A 21,852-nucleotide genomic window follows, 5' to 3' on the forward strand; every position below is an offset into this window, starting at 1 on the left:
CTTAGAAATGAATGGCAACTGTCCAACTCTTACAAACATAAAAATGGGCGTGTTTTTTTTTTCCTCCAGATTTTGAAAGAGTAGTGAAATAGCAATCACGTGCACATTATTATTTAAATACTGGTGATCAAATATTTTGATCTTTTTTGTCAATATGTAAATTCGTTGTTATTCGGACGAAAAAATATGATTCACATGCTAAATTTAAATATTCCGAAGCAAATATTTTGATTTCAAATCACAGTGTACATTCCGTGGAATTCTTACAAAATTTAACTATACTCAATCGAATTCGTGCTTCAGGAGTTTCGTTAAATTCACAGCAATAATTTAATTTTGCCATTCTATTCATATTTTGCAGGACGTAAGGAACAGCCAAATTGCACTTAGAGGCGAGATGACACGCATGTCACATGAACTGTCGCTCGAAAATAGTAAACAACATGGAAAATTTTTAGAAAAAAAAAAAATACCGGCGGGAATGGTCTTCTTGAAACTTTCTGGCATACACCTGGAAATTCCTTTTTTTTTCTAACATAAAAATTGTGGACCTTGAACAATTTTCAAGCGCCACGAGATCCTCGTACATGAGCGCTTTGTTCTTCATAGTATAGCGAAGGAAAGCCAGTATACAATTTTGAGTCCTTTTTATTTATCAATTTAGGCCAAATGCTGATGCAGCATTATTACTTTTGCAACAATTTTACAAGCCATATTTCATTTATTTAAGTCTTGAGTTATTACATTTCCATACAGACGGTCAACTTCTGGATGAATTTGATTCAAAATATGACACCAATCCACAATTCAGTTATTAAGACTATAAAACAAATTTAATTATTTTGCTTTAGTTTTAGTCATATTAAAGTCCCATTTTAAAGCAACATTAAGGCTATTTTGGGACGGACCTCGTAATTTTGAGCCGCAGTCAGATGGCGAGGACGACACCTGAGCTGGCACCCCCCTCTCTACACCAGTGGGAGGACGTTTGGCTAGAGCGTTTAACGTGCACCAGCCCCGATTACACGACGATTCTTCGGTGGAATCGGGTCTCGAACCTGAAACCCTCCGGTTCCGAAGCCAAGACCTTACCATCAGGCTACCACGGCCCTTTAATTATCTAGCACTTTGCGTTTTATAACTATTGTACTCACTTGTAATCGGACGGAAAGGGCAAACAAATTTCCAATCTATGGATTTCGCTTGAAATTTGATAGATATCTACTAATTTTCGAATTTCGGCTACTTATATCATATTTCTCACGAGGGCCAGCTAAATATCCTTATCCTGTCCGATTTTACTTACAAGTAATCAGCTCAAATTAAATATATTGCCAAGAATTAATTTTAAACTATCAATTACTTTTTGTTGTACTTTAAAAAATGATCAGTTTTACCAAACTACCTGTACGATGCTGATATTTTTTACTTTTTTCCTCGTATATAAAATGGGTTCCAAATTTGTAATCATTGTTCTCTATTTTTGGTTTTTGTTTTTGACCCATTTATAGTATATATTTAAAAAAAATAGCCTGATTTTTAAAATGTCAGCTTTTGAAGAAATTTATTATAGTAAATGGAGTATGGTGATCCTAATATAAATGTAGCTGAATCAATCATTCTCTATATAGTTTACCATTTCGATTCTGCATTTGTATTTCATTTCCTGTATTTATATATCAGGTAAATTCCTATAAGAAGACTACCTATTGCAATGGTTCTCATGACAAGATTTCGGGAAATTTTCTTCAGGTTTTCACCTAAGAACCAAAACCACCCTTCAAGAACCTTTTCAAGAGCCCAAAACCACTCTTCGTTCAAACGTTTATGTTATTTATATACAGGGTGTTCATTAATTATTGTCGGGGTTTCCGTACCTCATAACTTTCGAATAAAAAATATTACGCAAAAACCGATTACTTATTCGTAAAGTACAACTCAAAGAATTATTAATGATATTAAGGTGTAAAGTTTGCACAATTTGCACTTTGTAGGCATTCAACTGAAGGCGATTCTTTGAGTTGTACTTTACGAATACATAATTCTTTGAGTTGTAATTTACGTATTCATAATTCTTTGAGTTGTAATTTACGTATTCATAATTCTTTGAGTTGTAATTTACGTATTCATAATTCTTTGAGTTGTAATTTACGTATTCATAATTCTTTGAGTTGTAATTTACGCATTCATAATTCTTTGCGTTGTAATTTACGAATACATAATCGCCTTCAACTGAATGCCTACAAAGTGCAAATTGTGCAAGCTTTACACTTTAATATCATTAATAAAATTCTTTGATTTGTAATTTACGAATACGTAATCGGTTTTTGCGTAATATTTTTTATTCGAAAGTTATGAGGTATGGAAACCCCGACAATAATTAATAAACACCCTGTATATGCGTAAAGCGCTTTTTTCATTTTATCTTTGAACAGGATAACTAGAGTAATTTTATTTGGATTTTTAGTAATTATTTTCTAATTGGAATATGTTGTTAGAAATGTAAAATTCTCAAACGAGTTCGTCAATGGACCATCTATCTCAAAGGGGGTGGGAATGGTGGGGGATAAAAATTTTCATTCCGCTATAACTTTCTTTGTAGTGAAGACAGAAAAATAAACTCAATTAGCCAAACTAGAGCCTCATTAAGATGAACAACTTTTGTATTTGAAGTGTTTCGATAACTGCAATATTTTAGAAGTTAGAGGCTGAAAAGTGATTTTCAAGCCCTATTTTTGACTGTTTCGAACATCAATAATTTATGTTGCCAGATAGTAACTTAAATGTGAAGGAATCTACCTTTGACGAGAGGAATTTTTTTTTTGAGTTTTTAACAAGTCATTTACCCTTAGCCAACATTCCATAGTTCAGAAAATCTTAACACTTCAGTATTATATCAGAGTAAAACTTCCTGTCATAAAATTCAAACTGATATTGCAGAAACAAGCGTTACTGAAAATTTAAATTTATATTTTCCAGGAAAATGTACAAAAATTCGTATTCCACCAGCTGCGGAAATATTGCGATTTAAAGCCAGTCATGAATAATTAAAATTCACGTTTCCAATGTCACGTTTATGAAGGATTTTCATGACCTTGATATACGATCACATGTTCCGAACAGTTGTTTTCATGGTCAATTAGGACAGAGTGACAGGAAAAGGAAGAAAAGGATTTCATGATTGAAAAATGTAAAGTTTTAAATTTACCTCATATTTTCAGAGGCTTTATTTGTTAGCAAAGTATTTAATGCAGTTATTAAACCAGCGGAAATATTCATGTATTAAATATTTCTGCTATCTCTCATACAGTGAACAATACGTAAGAGATTTACAAATCAGGTTAGAGAAGGAAGCATATATTTCCATCTGCTTCCTGATAATTGAATAGTTCTAACATTTAGTAAAAATATAGTTTCGGTGTAATATCAATTTCCGTTTGTATTTATACATTTTTATTAATTGTGTTTCCAGACAAATAGTAAAGTGTGCCACAAAATTAATGCAAGATTTGAATTTGCCACTGTTCATGAAATAAAGTGCTGGCAACCCTATCGAAAATGCCATTTGATAACTGATAGTTTAGGATTAGAAAAAAATGAAGCGTTACACGATAGAACAATGTGTTTTGATTGTTGAACAATATTCCAAAAATATTGAAAGTCTGGCGACCACAGTTAAAAAAATTTGAGAATTTGCACCCTAGATCGTGTGATTTAACACAATTGGATTTCTTTTAATGGGCTATTTGAAGTCAAAGGTCTATGAAAAATAAGCCCACAAGTACGTGTGCATTGAAGGAGGAAATTCAACGCTCCATCAACGAAATTCAAGTACTCTTATGCAAAATGATCATGGAAAATTTGGACAAAAGAGCTCGCATGTGCAAGCGAAGTCGTGGAGGCTATTTACCCTATATGCTATTCCATACATAATCCTATCCTATATGCTTTGAAATTCAATAAAAATATAACAATTTAAAAAAAAAGAAACTGTGCTTTTTTTAAAAATTCAAATCTTTTGTTAACATGTTGTTCTATTGTTTAACTCTCCAGTTTCACCAACCCAAAACTGTCAGCTATCAAATGTTTTCATTCATAGGGTTGCCAACACTTTATTGCACGAATGATAGTAAATTCAAATCTTGAGTTAATTTTGGAGCACTCTTATTTGGATGATTTCGTTCTAACATATGATAAAGTTTTAACAATTATAGGAGTGAAAAACAAAATTGCAAATTTCATTAACTACATCACTGCATTTATTTTAATTTTAAATGCATTCGGATGGATGAACAATCAAACTTATTCTCTCCGAAGTTTTTTAGAAATTGCGAAGATGTTTTAAAAATTTACAATTTTAGTTTAAAGACCGCATATTAAATTTTATCGAGTTCCAAATCATTATTCCCACAAATAGAGAAACCAAAATATTGTTTTTTTTATCCCAAAAATCTGCGAAAATCATCAAAATTTCGATCTTGAAATTTTTGATCACTGATATACTTTTTCTGTTATAACTTCACATCCGAACAAGTAAAAACAGTTTTGTCGAAACAAACAAACAAAGAAAAAATACTGTTGTTGGTTATAGATTAATTGAAATTCATTGAGCAACTGCTTTAGGAGTTTATACATACTTCAGTAGGTGTGTATTTAAAGAAATACACACCTACATCTAGGATCTGAGATGTAGTTGTAATTCAGATCTTCGACCTACGATTTCAAAGTTCAGTCAACTACTATAACAGATCTGAAAACCCTTGAAACGGAAATAAACAATCATTTGCTAATGAATCGTCCTACAACGCTGCGTATATTCTGTTTTGTTCGAATATTGCCCAAATTCACAATGGATTAATTGTCTTCAAGAAAATAGAATAAAAAAGTATAATTTTAATAATTTTAGATTATAAAAAGCATTTAATTTTACTTTAATAAAAAAATTTTTTTAATTTCCTCGCTATCAGATATTAAATTATGTCAAGATTTAGAGCAAAATATAAACCATATGCTAAATTTCATTTTTTTTTCTAATTCGTTACGATTTACAATTAATGTGTTCACATGAATATACATAAACGGGGGGGGGGGGGGGGAGGTTGAGCATTAAGTCCATCGCGATCGATCGGTGGACCACCAAGATATTTTGTTGTGACAACCTTTACTAAGACTTAAGATGCTGAAATTAAAAGAAACATATTTATGGAATATCATATCCTCTTTATCTCTTGAGGAAAACGAAGTTTTTCTCTTTCAAAATGACATCATTTGAAAAGCACGTAGTTCATAACCTAAGAATAAGTTTTTGAATCTAATAGGAGAAGTAAAATACCTTAATTTAAAAAAAAAGTTGTGTATCATTTAATATCGTTCTTTGCCTCTGCCTACATGCGTGAATCTGCATTTTCAACGATGAATATAATTAGGACAACATATCGTTCCCTTTCACAGAATCAAGTGCAAGATGAGCAGTTAGTAATTATATTCCGAGATATTCAGGATTGGTGGACAGTGTGCAGACTAAGACTTCTACTAACTATAAATACGAGAACTAATTTTAGATGGAAATGATTTATTTTTTTTAATGCATTTGAAATGTTTGGTATTAAATGCATCATTTGATATTATATTTGTGACAATTGTTATTAGGTTTTTATCTTGCTATTGTTAAATTTGTAGTTATGTAAGTAAGTACATATTTCGTATTTATTATTGTTATAATAAATATTGTAGACTTACGCCACTGGGTGGTCCGTAATACTTTGAAATAATTAGAAATAGCCCGTACTCTAAAAAGGTCTGCCCTTCCGTGATATACAAGTAAATCATATGATCAAGAGTATCCATGCATTTTTGGATTTAATTCGAATTTAGATTCGAATTTCTTCAAAAAGAATGGGCAATCCACAGTTGAATTTCATCTATATAAACAATATATAAAACTCGCATATTTTAGTGAACGATGGCATTCGGGGATCGGTCAGAAACTGACGAAGAAAATGATTTGGTTTCACCTCATTTCGCAGAAGCTGATAATGAATAGCAACTTTTAATGTTGGTTTTGTTTTCTAATCGAAATCCATGCATACAATTTCATAAAAGATGTATGCATATTCTTGTAGATAAGTTATTTTTTTAATCCTAATTTTATAGTATTTATACATACAGAATTTTTAGCTAAATTATACAAATTATCTTGCTAAATTATAGCATACTATCAGGTATTCTGTAATACAAATTAGATGCATTACAGAATACAAGATAATGTGCCAGCTTAGAATTATAGTTGCCGCTGTCCTGGCCTAGGGATAGCGCGTCTTCCCCGTGATCTGGACATCCTGGGTTCGTGTCCCGGTTCGGGAATGGTTGTTCTTCATCTGTTCTATTTGTGAGATGTGTAAATGTGCCCCCCCCCCCTGTAAAAAGGGGCTGTGCAAGCGAATGTGATGCGTGAGTAGCTAAGACGCACTCTTGGTCTTAGTTGGCGCTACTAAAACAAGAGACGATCCCTTGGCTTAAAATCTCTGACTTCGTCAGCGAGCTTGTCCATGGCAAGTGCCATTATAAACAACAACAACAAGAATTGTAGTGAAAATTAAAGTAAACATATAAAATATTCGAGAAAATATGAAAATCTATAGCAATTTTTAATAGCGCATGTTCTAAGCATAACATATTAGGTTCGTTATATAGGATGACTATCTATTGCAATGGTTCTCACGGCAAGATTTCCGGAAAATTTCTTCAGTTCTTCAGCGATCATGATCCCTAGATTCCAATATATATATATATATATATATATATATATATATATATATATATATATATATAAGTGTGTATAATGCTTCACCGATGTTATGTTTCGAACAGGATATCTAGAGTAATTTTGTTTGAAATTTAATCTCCTTGAAATAGATTGTTAGAAATGTAAAAATATCGGAAGAGTTCATAAATAACCCATTTAGCTTCCAGGGGATGGAATTTGAGGAGGGGGGGTCGAAATTTTCATTTCGCTATAACTTTCTTAATACTGAAGATAGAAAAATAACTCCTATTAGCCAATTAGCGCTTCATTAAGACGAATAACTTTTGAATTTAAAGTTTTTCAATAACTGCAATATTTTAGAAGTTAGGGGCACAGAAGTGATTTTCAAGCCCTAATTTTGACTGTTTCCTGCATCAATAATTTATGTTGCCAGATAGTAACTTAAATGTAAAGGAATCTTCCTATTTATTATTTAAAGAAATTTAAATTTGTAAAACTGAATATCTCTGAATCATTATACTCAATTGCTTAAACTTTCAAAATACGCTAAATACTTATGCATATTTCTAAATAACATACATTGTAATACAATCGGATTAAAAAACCACTTTTTATTCAGTGCCCTCTAAAATCTTGAACCACTAAATGCTTTTATTACCAATAAAAATTCACGGACATCTTGATTTACTGACATAACTACACGCTGACAGAACGTGCTTCATGTAGTGCCATATTAAAGAGTCACGCATAATTGTTTTTCAAACCCAAGCGATATTTCACTTCCAAAATCAGTGTAAATATCCAGACCTTTCTGCTCATACAGATGCCATGTTAAACAACTGTATCAACATATCCAGGATAATGTTAATCAAATGCTGCCTATTTAGTTCGATTGTATTACATCTGTTGATTACCGCTAAAATGAACGTTATTTTTTGTATAAATACACAATAGTTCATTCCATAACATTCGTTTGTATGATGCCAAAACAACAAAAGTTAATACACAAGTATTTTATTTCTATTACAAATTCTTAATGACAATTCTTTATATCGAAACACAGAGAGATAAGCCACACTTTATTTAAAGAAATGATAGCTATTTTTGTTTTTTCTCAAAACTCTAAGATTCCATGAAATTAAGGAAATGGCATCTTTTTTTTTAAATGTTTATTTTTCTTTAATTTATTAAAAATATTTTACAGTGATTAATTGACTGTTCATTTCTTTTGTCTAACTATTGATTTTTGATTAGTCAGATTTGCCAGTCAGTTTCACATTTATAAACATCTGTATCTGTATCAGTAAACAGTTTTATAAACATCTGCAATCAGTATCAGAAAAATCTGTTGACAATGAGCCAACTGTTTGTTTGATAAACCTTTCTTTTGCATCTTCTAATGCGTTTTAGAGCATATTCTTATCTTAAATAGACTTATTTTTTACTGTTTCTGTTGTATTGTTTCTCTGTTATATTTCTGAGAGTTAACTAGGATTTTGTTGAGTTGAGTTGGCTTTTTTATGGCGCAATAGCCATCTCTGGCTAAGCTCCGCCACAATCATGGAATTATAATATCTATCAATTTATAATAAAATCAAAACATGGAATGTTTACAAAATTCAAATATCTAAAAGTGTAAAACTGTGAGGCATGAATAAGCGCAACAATGATAGAATTTGTTAATTTGTTTGGAAAAAAATGGCTTTTTTTTTTAATGACATTTGACAATTTCCTGTGCCTAAAGTTTTTTCGATTTACAACATTTCCCAAGTTGTTGTTTTTTCCCTAGATTATTCCAATAGCTTTTACAGGGCAACATTAACCTTTTAACAGAAACTTGGCTAAAATATTGATGGATTTTGATCTCGTAGAAGATCCGCTATTACAAAACAATACACATTGTTACGGACGAAGATACGTCATGTAATGATGTTTAAAGTTTCGCCACATAGAAGGTCTGATATAATTAACGGCTGTAATAGCATAATAGCTTCAAATGCTGAAAACGACCGATGAGCAAATAGTTTAGTGTAGGCACGTTGTGTAGTGTGGAACTTTGAAGATTATAGTGCCAGTTCGGTAATGGCGCGAAATACCGAGAACTTTCTTCAATAACGAATCGAGTTAATTCGTTCCTTAATGAAATATGTCACTTATTATTTAAAAATAATTTTGTTTTTGATAATCAATTAAGTTTCAGAAGCTTTCTTATTATTTAAGATTCTATAATGTGTTTCATCTTTATTTTGACACAAAAAGCAAATGCTGTATCAGTGCTTGTTAACGCCGAATGCTTCATTTCAGAATTTTTTTTAGGGGATTCTTCGACACATATCGATTTAGGAAAGGGAATCTTAGGTATGTCTTAAGTTAGAGATTTTTATGCCTTCTCTTGTAGCGTGAGAATTACAGACTCGGTAATGTTTTTAGAACGCTTGTTACAAATAAATAAATAAATAAAAAGTGGAATTTGGATATGAAAATAAAACAAAAAATTAAAAAAAATGGATTAATTTAAGATAAAAGAATAGGAAAGTAATTAGAATTTAAATTATAATGATATTGTACAACATGTAAGATTGTTTTATACGTTTCCTTACATTTTATAGAACACGCCATTCCAGACTTATAAATCTTATTTTCACACTTTGTGTAGTAAATATGTTCACAGGAACTCCCAAACATTTTTCGTGACACGGAAAATAATCACTTCGACATTTTCTGTACTTCAGGGTCATAGTTCTCATTAATCCTGTTACACTGAGCTTCAGCTTTGTCTTTTCATATACTGTACTGTATATTTCACAACTTTCCGTTTTCTATTCACCTAACAGGTTAAACGTATTTTTTTCGTATGCATATCTGCATAGTTTACAGGATACCTTATAAGCAAATGAACAATTATTTTCATTTATTTAATTGTAATAAAGCGAATATGAATTTTTTTGTATATATATTTTTTACAAAATACATTTTAATTCCCGATTTCCTCCAAAAAAATATAATTAAAAAGATATAGCTAATAATTTAACACTCACATCGCTGCCTACTGATGTTGATCAAAATAATAAAGTTAGAACCAGGAATTTTTCTTAAAAATAGATTTTTAATTACCAGTTTACTTTTTATCACTTTCTTGTACAAAGAGTATATTAAAAGAATATATTGTAATATCAAAAACACAGACTTCTATACTTTGATGAAATTTTTCGTTTAACACTTCCCTAAATCTCCCTTCTATTGTGTTTAAGCACGATAACTCAGTGATATACTGGGCTAGACAATTTCAAAATTGTAGATTTGTGAAAAATTTTTGAACCTAATAGTTCAACTAAAATATGCACGCTATTTTCTTCTCTGTATGAGAAAGCTAATGTTGAAGAGGTCATTTCCGATTTTGTCGACTTCAAAGTAAGTCATTAAGTAAATGGCGGTTGTCTTTTAGTTTAAAAATATTTCGTCTTCTTAAAGAAAACATGACGGGCCATTTCACTCAAACAAGGAAATCGTAGTTCATTTGCAATGACACTTGACAGCATGTTTTTGTTACCAGCATGAAGAATTCTGTTAAGTCTAGCATTGAAGGAAAATGATCTTTGCATATATTGGCATTGAGAGTTAGTTTTCAAGAATTCCAAACAATTATTCATAAAATATTTAAGTGAACTCAATTTTACTGTTATCAAGTTTCTAAAAGCGAGGATAACAACTTATAATATCAGGCAATTTTTTTTCTCTTATTTTAAATAATATTGATCCAAAATATGCAACCCATTAAAATTATTGACCTTTTTCTAGACTTTTACAACGTGACAAAAATTAGACTAGAACAATTGAAATTTTTGCCATAGAAGAAACGATTGTTTTCCATATTTATTCCAATTTTCTTTACTACAAGTAGAAATAAAATATAAATATCATTATAATAGTTGTACAAAATGTATACTTGGGAGCGTATAGTAATGAAAATTTTGAATTTGAAAATAAAATGACGAGTCCACCTTTTAGTATATCATAAATATTTTGAATGGTCTTAAGTCTGTATTTAGTTATCTTAAAGCACAAAATGCTTTTAAGTCCAAATAATGTAATTTAAAGAATCAAATGTTTTAGATTAGGGAGGACAATTACGATTTTCAACTTTTCGACGAATATAAGATCCCAGATATGTTCCGCATTTAATTCATTTTCCCGATTGAGAAAATTTTATTAAATGAATATCAGGTTTTAAAGTACGTAATATACAATTGCGGTTGTATAAATCCGAAGAACTATCGGAAGTGTTCTCTCCAAACAATTTCTAGGGTCTGCAATTGAGTGAATACTACGAGCGTTCAGATTTTTATTTTTAAAATTTTGTACATGAACTTTTCCTGTCTTGTATCAAAACGATTATGCATTTTGGGCATATTTTTAGGCAGAATGAACTTAAAGTATCACCGTCACTTATAAGAACTTCACATACTAAATTTCATTTATGTAAGCCATTGCGCTTTTGAGTTAATCGCTTTTACATGTGACTGAAATGACAGACAAAAGTCAATGAGTTGATGGAATTTGAGTTGATATATACGGATGTACATTTTAGATGCTAAATCTGTGTACCAAATTCCATCCATCTAGCTCTATACATTTTGTAGTTGTTGCGTTTATTTGGGCATTCAGACAGACCACTGCTGTAAATATAGATACATATGATGCACCAAAGATTCTCTATTGAGTTAAGATATGGGTTATGAGCTGGCTAGACTAGAACATTTGTATTCTGAGAACTAAACTAGACTTGCGTGTTGCTTGCAACTTGAATCGAATCATCGTCTTGTTGAAATCCCAGCCTAGAAGCTTAGTAAATGGCAGCAATATATTCTCCAAAATACTAATTTAATGTTGTAGTGTTTGGCGATCATTGGTAAAATGCAGTGGCATTTGTCCATTGCAGGAAAAGGCTGCCCAAACCATCACCTATTACCCACTTCTCTGCACTAAAACCAGCGGGCATATTCTCCAATCCCCCATTATCCGCATAAAATTGTGGAAAATAATTAAAATTATTTTTAATCATAATAATTCCTTTTTTTATGGCCCAAAACGTAGTGGATGTCGACGTCCGTCGTTTGCTTATATATTGCCAAACAATGGATGGTTAATCAATACAAATATTTTGCTTATTACATTTGGGATGCCTTTAAAAAATGTTTGACAAAGAAATTTAAATTTAGTGTGGGGAAGTTCCTAAAAAAATTTAATTAAAAAAATTCAAACGACATTTTTGCCACCTTGTTTTTCCAGCTTCTCTTTAATGTAGTTTTAACAAATCATTCATTGAATAGTTAAAAAAAAAACGGTGAAAAAAGGAATGCAAGCACATAATATAAATTATTAAAATCCAGTTAAACTCAAGGAAATTCTAATCGAGAAAAAAAAAATGAATCCGGTTCTACAATAATTAACCGGATTCATTTTTTTTTTTCTTTTCCAAGTAATTTAATGGATAATTATAATCTCCTTAAAGTAAATATTTACGCATTTCAAACTAAGTCAGAGTCAAAAACACCGGTCTTAAAGAAACATTAATATTTAATAAAGAAGATACAAATAATTATGATCGAACTTAAACATCATAAGCCACTGTCATATTTTAAATAAAAGATGACAGAGGCATGCAGGTGGTTTTCAAACAATCATTCATCATTAATGAATGTATTTTTTTATTGTTGAAACACGTGTCGAAAGTTTATGTCGGATGCGATTCTGAATGAAGGAAAATTTTATTTCTTCGAAAATAATTTTCGGGCCTTTTAAAAATAATTTTCCTAATAGAATTAGATGCCTATCAATGCGATAATACTATATTTAAGGAGAATCAGAGGAAATGGTCTCCCCCAAACTCTCTCGCATAATCTCTAATAAAGGTGTTAACCCCCCCCCCTCCATACACAAAAACGGACCTTGGATAAAGAAGAGAACGCTTAATATGATAATAGTTACTAAATATTAACCTTTAGCATTTTTACTGAATCTATCGTGGCACCATTGGCGAGTTTTTTGGCGATTACTCGTGGCATGCGGTTAATAGTATCCGAAATCGAATTTGTGTTTTAGATGCGTTCTTCTAGACCGATTGACACAGAACAACAATAATAATTGTCACAAAACCACATACCAAATTTGATATATTTAAGTCATTGCATTTTTGAGTTTTTATGACAGATAGACCGAGAGACATTTTCCAAAACTATGTTTTTCTGAGCTCAGCGAAGCCTAAAATGTAGAGATTCGTCAAAATCCAGAATTCAAATTTTTTTGACGATTCCAGTACATTCTCTATATTTAGTATACGAGAAATTAAAAAAAAAGTTAGATTCCGAATCCACTCTTTGCTCATATAAATTTTATCTCTCTTATACATTTTATTCATCCGATATGTCTTTTTATATTTAAAAAATAATCTCGAAAAGGCAGATCGGTTAACCAATTTTCTAGCAAAGAAAGACATCTTTCTTTCAATTCCTACTATTAGCTCACATTATCTCTCTATATATATCTTGTTCAAATTTTCAATCGTTAATAAAATACTTTTTATTCATCCTCTCAAGTTCAAATACATTTTTTAAAACTTGTAGTGGATGGCACTTGATGTTAATACAGTTTTATAAATATTAATTAATTAATTAAATTTGTCCAGTAATTTCTATTTGCTCGCCAAAGTCGCCAAGCTCTACTTTACCACTTAATATTGTAATTCTGTCATATGTGTATATACATATTTTTATTAATTTTATGTATTTAATAAAAAGTAACTAAAATAAAAAAAAATTGTTGACTTAAGTAGGAATTTACTTAAAAATTTTTTTTATATATTACTTGTTTAAATCTATATTTAAAAAAAGTAGATAAATTCAATTTAAAACAATAATTAGTTCTGAATCTTTAAAGATATAAACATCAGATATTACAAAAGATAAACATATCAGTTAACATTAGCAAAATTTAAATCTCTAAAATTTAGCGTACATGTTCTCTTCTCGTATCTATCCTAGATACATTCACAACACACGATGACTTTATTCTGATTGACGATGTGTGAACATCTATCAGTGGTTAGATGCTTGAGGGTTCGTCACAAACCAAATTGAACATTTTAAATCGCTGACATGTATTCATAGGCGGGAAAAATTAGAACCTAGTATACTTTTATATATTAAACTTAACAGCACTTTTATAATTTATACATAATGTAAAACAAAATTTGATTCAAAAATAGAAATATTTCTAATTTTAAGAATTGATGAAAAATGATATCGGAACTGTTTAAATTAGTAAAACTGACATTTACAATCGAATACGTTTTAAGGGGCCATGTATGTTACGAAATTCAAAATTCTATCTTATAGCCAAACTTATTAACAAAATGCTATCTTATAGCCAAACTTATTAACAAAATTCTATCTTATAGCCAAACTTATTAATAAAATTCTATCTTATAGCCAAACTTATTAACAAAATTCTATCTTATAGCCAAACTTATTAACAAAATTCTATCTTATAGCCAAACTTATTAACAAAATTCTATCTTATAGCCAAACTTATTAACAAAATTCTATCTTATAGCCAAACTTATTAACAAAATTCTATCTTATAGCCAAATTTATATAATTTCTTATAGACAAACAAAGGGGTGATATTTAGCCTTTGTTAATATTTATTTAAAAGATCATTGCATATTTAAAATGTCGGCCAAAAATCCTCTTAAGTAATGTGTGTTTGCCTACACTAATTTATATAAAATTCATTAACTTAATGAACCAGTGTTTAAATTTAAACAAATAAGAATTAAAAAAATTAAGAATCTCATTTCCTTATTTAAGAATGCATTGTCTTTTTAAGAATGCTAGCATCAAATTTTACATTGAAAATCCGACTAATTGAATTTGTTTTTATACAGTTTTCAGAAAATGAATAGATTCAGTATTTTCGTAACAAAACAGTATATTGAATAATGCATAATAAGCATGCATTTTTAATCATCGGAATGATTTAAAACTTTATAATTGTAACTAATCCTGTAATACACATTTATTTACAATAGTATCAACAGGAAGTTTAAAGCAGTAAATCAGATTTTATTTCTACTTTTCTCCGATGATGTGGGAAAAAAGGTCAGAATAAAACCGAGCTTGTCTGCGTTGAATACTAATAGTGACCTGTTTGATTTCTTCTCCAATAAGCAATGGCAATACGCCGGCTGAGAAATGATCACTGTCGATAACAACACTTCTCAAGGGCCCCCCATTTCTTTTTCTTAAATAAAATGTGAACGAGAAATTCAAAAGAGATCAGAAAGCTTGAAATCTGATTAAAGTGCATCAGGCTCTTATAAAAATCTGATCTTGGTTTTGAACCTGGAAGACAAAAACTAAAGTTTATTCGCTATTTACATACCGGTATTTATTTGTTTTAACACATTTCTGTAATCCGGTACCTTTCGGATTTTTTATTTCACGAAGATGTGAATCATTATCTGAATATTATCTGTGATGAGCAAAATATGGTTACAGGTTAAGCAGAATCTGTGCCTTTCATAAATTACTTTGTGAGTAAGCTACTGGTTAGACTGAAGTTGACAAAATGGTGCCAGGAGTAAAATAACCGAGTGAAGAGTGTTGTGAATGTGGCATTTTTTGGTTGTAGTTAGTGCAAACCATGAAGTCCCTCCCCCTTTTTTTTTAAAGATAATCAATTCAGTTTCACATTTAGGCATATTTCTAAACATTTTCATGATGTGAATAATTATCTGAATGGTATCAGCAATGATCAAAATATGGTAGATTCAGTAGAACCAGTGTTTAACAAACCACTCATATTTTTCCCGTGAGAAAGCTACTTACTATATCGAGATTGACAAACCCATGCCAGGATGTAAAGGAATTGACTGGCGAACTGATAGCACAAAGAGTTGTGGACTCGGTGGATTTTTTGGACCTAGGTAGTGTAATTTATGAGGCCTTTTTTTAATTAGATGATCAATTTAGTTTTACATTTCTGCTTATTTGTTAACATTTTAATGATGTATATCATTATCTGAATACTATCAGTGATGGTCAAAGTATGGTTCTAGATTTAGTACTATTTACTGGTGGTTCTAATTTTAGTATTTTCGGTTATAGATTAGACAAATCTTTCATATATTTTTCCCGTGATAAAATTACCGATTAGATTAAAATTGGCAAACCCATGCCTGGAGTAAAAGTGCATGATGAACTGATTGCACAAATATTAATATTTTACTTATACATGTAGTGCAAAAGGTATAGTACAAAGTTAGTGCAAATTATAAAACATTTTTTAAATAAAAAATAAAGAAGATCAATTTATTTTTACATTTCTGCATATTTGTTAACATTTTAAGGCTTTATTTCATACTGATCTTACTTTACTTTATTAACTTTGTGCAAATATATGTTTTTATCTCTTGTGGTTCCAGATTGCTAAGTTTGTATACAATATTATTGAAGAAAAGGTTTGGTGTGGATAAAGAGTCTAATAACTACACAAACATAATGCAACAAAGAAACCTAATCAATTGTACTCTATTAAATGTTGATATTATCCTAATACTTTTTCATGTACAGAATATGTATTTTCTATTAACTTATTTATATAGCAACCAGGAAAATAAAATTTAAAAACCAGTTTGCCTTTGGTCTCTTCTGAACCTGGCGACTCCAGTCGGCTGCATAGTTCACGACTCCAGTGTGGATCTCAAAAAAGCTTCAATTCAAAAAGCGGAATTGGATGAGGGAGCCACAGTTAATGAGACAAATCTCGTGAAACACGTTTTTGAGGCGTTAAACACATTCATTCAATTTTCTGAATCCAATAAAAGCTAAAATTGCAAAATTATAAATTTGTGTATAGCTCATAATGCTTTTTTGAAAAGATATCAGACTTCTTTCAAATAATGATGGTTATTCCTCGCCATAAATCAACTTATTAAAACTTAAATGCCACTGAACCGACTTCATTTTTCTTTGTTATTTTCATTTACCTACATCAACGTTCAACATTCTTGCAAAATTGTAAACCCGATACTGCCGTGGTTCCGAAATAAAAATATTTACTGTATCAAATCATAGCCCTCCCTTGATATTTAAAAAAAATATTTTTAAGGGAAAAATTATTGTAAATAAGAGTTTCTGTCTGTTCTTTTCTATTAACACTGAATTTCATATTTAAAAATGTAGTTTATATATAAATTCTAATAACAACGATTCATCTTTATTTAATAAAGTTTCCAAAATAGAAAACAAAAAATGAAAAATAAAGTGACATTTTTACAAAAATATATTAATCCAAATGCGGGAGAAAGAAGAGTTCACAGAAGTGTACTAATACAATTTTAATCATAGTTTGAATCTGCAATATTTGCTTAAAGGCTGCTGGTTTTCTATCTTCTCTCGATATCCGCGGAACGATAAGATTAAGCACGCTTTTATGCACAATAATACATTCTGTTAAATTATTTTTTCTGATTTTAAAATAAATAGCTGAAGTATTTTCGTAAATGGAAACAAATATAATAAAAAAGATATTGAAAATAACATTAGAGGGTTATTGAGGGTATGTAACAATCCAACCTTCAATCAGTATATGTTTAAATTATACGCCATTTTTTAAAAATGATATCTTTAAGTTAGTAAAAAAAAAAAAAAAAAAAGTTTAAAAATTAGTCTTACGCTGACAGCCAAAGACAAAATCATGTTCTAAATATGTATAAATCTTTGTACGAGCAGATTTTATGACAATTATCTGTAATAAACTCTAAAATATTTCTTGTATATCTCAAAATTATTTTGAGATATAATTGAACAAAGTTATTGAATTGGTAATTTTTCATTAAAAATTCTTTTTATTTATACTTAAATACTTAAAAATGTTACTTATATTCAATATTGACTTTAATGTTTAGAGGAAAACATAAAACAAAACTCAGAGAACGATTTTGGAAGATTTCATATCAATATTTGAATAACTTTTTGAAAATTCATTGTTACAATCGACCATTTTTATCAAAAATATCGCTTTTCAGAAAAAATATTTAAAGTTTTAATACAACACTAATTAATGCTTGTATTTCTGTAATAAAACAGCTGCAACTACATTTGTAATTCACGGAGATTAAAAGGTAAGACTCATTTAAAATTAAATCAAAAAGAATTTCGATAATTTCATCGAAAACAACGATTTTAAACCAGTCGAATACCTTAATAGAATTATTTGATTTTTTTCTGAATCAAGATTTTCTAATGGATTTGTAAGTCTGGAAACGACTAATCTTAATTTTTAGAAAAATTAGAACTTAAGACAAAAATTCTTTTTCATAATGAAATATTCATCTATTAAAATATATTAAACACATATAAATTGAATGTTTTTTTATTCCTGTTACTAAATGACTACCTCCAGCTGTTTCAATTTAATACAGACAGTTGTTCAACATCAGCAGTCTTGTGGTTTCTGATTCAAATTCTCAAGAATGCGCACTAAGATATTAATTTTCGCCGAATATCGTCTGTTAATCACGTTAATGTTAAACTTCTTGCATCATTATATATGTGGATGGGTACAAACTAAATATAGCCATACTTTAAGACTAGCTCTTCCGTTTTTTACGTTCTAGGTCTCGGATCACATGATCCGAGAGCTAGAACGAATTCCTGATGAGAACTGGCAGATCAGGGTCTGGGAACGGTGGTCTACGTGATAAAAGCATTCTCTGGCCCGTTGGATCAGACTTTTTGGGGACGCATGTGGGGGGGGGGGGGCTGGTGATAAAGTCTTTGCTTCAGAACCAGAGAATTTCAAATTCGACACCCGATTCCACCGAAGAAACGTCGTATAAGTGGGTCTAGTACACGCTACCTCCGTCGGGACTAAACGTACTCCCTCTGGTATGGTATGGAAGTTCGGAGAAGGTGGTGCCAGCTCAGGTGTCGTCCTCGTCATTTGACCGCGGTACAAAATTACGAGTTCCGTGCCAAAATAACTCTAGTATTGCTTTAAAACAGGATGTTAATGTAACTAAACTGACAGACCAAAGAAGCATCAGACTTGGAACAGTCATGTGCTGCGGTTGTCATCCAAGCATTACGTTCGGAGTATTGAAACAAATTATTAATTATCGTTAATTAAAGTATTTTCATTCAGCCCCATAATGCTTGTGTATAACATGCCTTCAAATTTATTTTCAGATTTTTCCAAAGTTGAACGTAATTTCAAACGAATAAATAAACAAACATATTTGAGCTTTATACTTGACTATCTTTTGTACTGAGCTATGGTACTTGTATAAAGTAAATGGTTTTTCAAGTCATCAATGTAAAATTAAATCAAATTACAATTTTGATTAGAAATCATTTTTATTTTTCATAATTTTTATTCTTAACTTTTCACGATTTTAGATCCAAAACTACTTATTATTGATTCACATTCAATACAAAGGTGTACAAATGTCAAAGACCAGGTTGTGAAGTCACACAAATTTATTCATTTTTTATGGTATATAAATCAGTATGTTATCAATAATATAATCAGTTACATAGTTTAATAATTGATTTTATCACCGCCAAAAAAATTCAGTTCACTAGTTTAAAATAAGGCGAGTTTTTCTACTGTATTTTTAAATTCAATTTCTGAGAGAAGAAATTATGTCAAACAAGTATCAAATAGAGCTTACCCCATCATTATTCTGAATTATGAAATTCAGATATATTTCGGAAAATATATATGAATGATTTCACAAATAGTAGTATCGAGAGACTTGATTTAATAATATTTCAAATTTATTTTGCAATTTTACCCGATAGACTCTAATAATTCAATAAATCGAACTGGGAAAGAGCGTGGGAAGTAAGAGTTTCCCATGAAAATTAGCTGAATTATTATTGAAATACGATTACTTCTTTTCCCGAGTCTAGACGGTTAATAATGCAAATCACGTCACAGATTGTTGTAAATTCTAACTTAAAGAATAATAGTTCAAAAATTAGAATTGAGCATTTTAAATACATCATTTAGAATCCTTTAATGAATAAATTATTAGAAACTTTATTTCTTACCGTTTTGGATTTTGATTTCCACAAAGTAATTAAAGCATTTAAAAATCAAATTTTGATTAAATTTTTTTAAATAGTAAATAATAACCTTACCATTCTTTTTAAAAACGCGCGTATTTAAAAAAATGATTTAAGAAATAAGGATTCAAAAATTACTTTAAATTGTAATAACATTTAGTTTTAGTTATGTTAAATATAAAATTTAATATTTCGGGATTAAGAGATAAAATCATCGATTAAATATTTGAATATAGAGGTCAGATGATTTACTACGAGATTAAAACTTTACAAATAAAATATGTTACATAGTTTATTCGAAATAGAGAATAAATATATTTGAAAATCAGATGCGAGTATATAAATTTCAGGTTCTATAAACAAATTATATTTTTCTTGAATCCTGGCGTTTAGAAGTTAGCTATTTAGATAAGAGACGCTGTAAAATGAACATTCCAACTGCTGCCGAATTTTAATTTTTACTGTAAGTTGACTCAATCCCTTCAAGTGCAGTACATTTGGTTAAAAACAAGCCTTAGAAGTACAGGACTTACCTGAATGCAATTAAACAAAGTGGGATACAATTACTGTTTGATGGATTTCGGGTTCGCTGTTAAAAACTACATAGTTTCTAATATGCCATGCAAAAACTGAATCAATCACAGCAGTCTTTAAAAAGTAATAAATACAGATTTGTAAATATGCATTGTAATGTTTTCAACAACGTTTTATAAAATCAGTATATTTGAAGGGGGGAAAAAAAAAGAGTTGTCATTCGATATGTTAAACTAAAAGAAAGTACCTCTAAACATATTTATAGATATAGTGATGATACCGTATGTGCTTTAGACTTGAAATTTTTAATTGCTGAATTTAAAACTTGCATGTAATACTTCGTTTGCCATATTATAGGATTTTTTTTAAAGGTTTATTTCGAGACAAATAAAAATTTACGGATGGTTAGAAATGGTTAAATATATCACGCAATTTTTGTTTCCCATATTTACTATCAAAAATAATTTTCAGATTCCAGAAATTTATAGTCGATATATTTTATCTCTGAATTTCTTAAGAGTTTAAATGTAAATTCAAAAAAATATTTCAGATCAAATTATACATCATTAAAATATTAGATATTTACTGGGCAAAGTAAAACAAACAACAACAACAACAAAAAAAAAAAAACAATATACATTGCAATTATTGCCTTTAAATTTAATTTGCTAAAGGAAAAGAAATTGTAAAATTAATAAATATTTAATACACAAGCAAATATGATGCATTTGAAATCTTAACATTTCCCGATATTTTTTCTCATTATTTTAGATGCAAGATCCCTCCATTTTCTTATTCACAACAAAAAGAAAGGTTATAAATATCATTTTAAGAAGAATAACATCAACTCACCCGTCAAACAATAAATATTCAATAAACCGGAACCGACCGTTCACATTGTAATCGCACGATTGGATTCCACCGATAGATTTGACACCAGTAATATCTCCAAGCAGCTCCTTCGCGCCGCGCACCAAAACCAACTAACGGGAATTGCACTAACACACAACCACACGCTTCTTTTCCCACGTTAGTTGAGATAAGTGAAATGATTTCACTCCGGACGTCTTCGCAGTCTTCAAACAGCGCCGCTATGGGAGAGTGAAACTAGAACGACTGCGCGTGCGCGAGATTAACAAGGCGTCTTTCAAAAACTTGCGCTGAATTTGATCAAGGCAATTTCCGATTTGAATTGAATTTAGTGAAAAAAAATTATCGAATTAATTTTTCCGCTTAATTTTTTTCTCGTGTGGCGTTTTAAGTTGAATAAAAAAAGGTCACTTCATAATTTATTGAGTATAGATTGAATATATTATGTTTATTTAAAATTACGCGATAAAAGTTAAAATAAACAATCATTTTTAAAAAATAAAAATATAGAATTGAGATAAAGGATACATTTTAATTAAATAAAATATT

General features: G+C 30.0%; 1 protein-coding gene across 2 annotated transcripts in view; it reads right to left on the reverse strand.

Moving 5' to 3' along the window:
- LOC129984583 (adenylate cyclase type 2-like) overlaps positions 1–21,451 on the reverse strand; it is a 150,767-nt gene extending 129,316 nt beyond the window's left edge. For both annotated transcript variants that reach the window (XM_056094502.1, XM_056094499.1), the window contains exon 1: positions 21,286–21,451. The gene's annotated coding sequence lies outside the window, so the exon portion shown is untranslated. The remainder of the gene's footprint in view (positions 1–21,285) is intronic.
- Between the last annotated feature and the right edge of the window lie 401 nt (positions 21,452–21,852).

The sequence above is a fragment of the Argiope bruennichi genome, chromosome 9, assembly GCF_947563725.1.
Source record: "Argiope bruennichi chromosome 9, qqArgBrue1.1, whole genome shotgun sequence".
In the NCBI taxonomy this organism is placed as follows: Eukaryota; Metazoa; Arthropoda; class Arachnida; order Araneae; family Araneidae; genus Argiope; species Argiope bruennichi.